An 854-nucleotide genomic window follows, 5' to 3' on the forward strand; every position below is an offset into this window, starting at 1 on the left:
ACCCAACAAGACCAGACCCAACAAAACCAGACCCAACAAAACCAGACTCAACAAAACCAGACTCAACAAAACCAGACCCAACAAAACCAAACCCAACCAGACACAACAGAACCAGACACAACAAAACCAGACCCAACAAAACCAGACCCGACTAACCTAGATCAGACTGAACTAAAACTAAATAATTCCTAACAAGACTTGACCATTCAAGACAAGACCCTACAAGACAAAACAAAACCAGTCCAGTCAAGACAAGAACAGGCCAGCCCACAACCTAAACCAAAACCCAGACCACACTAGACCAGCCCAGACTAATTGTAACTGAACCAAGCCATAAGAGTTCAGAGAAACCAGATCAAACTAAACTAAAACAAAACCACAAATCAAACCAGACCAGCCTGTCTGGAACACACACACACACTCTGGAACCGGAACTGTACCACACACACACACACACACATTAAACAGATCGGTGATGGGAGTGAAGCCATAACCTTCCCCTCCCTACCCACAATCCCTCTGGGGACTGCCCTCGCCAGCTGCTGCTGCTGCCTCCCTGACTGAAAACCTCGACACACTCAAACATACACAGGGAAAAATTAGAGAGAGACAAAAAAAACACGAGGAGAGAGAATACAAGGAAGAGAGGATGAGAGAGAGAGAGAGAGAGAGAGAGAGAGAGAGAGAGAGAGAGGGTGAGCCAAAACCATGGAGGCGTTTCCCGTTTGATTAGAGCAGATTTCTCTGTTGGATTGTAGTGATTATGGAGGGTGACAGAGCCAGGTGACTGAGACATGCCAACCGTCTCACACACACACACACACACACACACACACACACACACACACACACAC

This window comes from Anarrhichthys ocellatus, unplaced genomic scaffold (genome assembly GCF_004355925.1).
Source record: "Anarrhichthys ocellatus isolate YVR2014 unplaced genomic scaffold, GSC_Weel_1.0 scaffold7, whole genome shotgun sequence".
Classification (NCBI taxonomy): Eukaryota; Metazoa; Chordata; class Actinopteri; order Perciformes; family Anarhichadidae; genus Anarrhichthys; species Anarrhichthys ocellatus.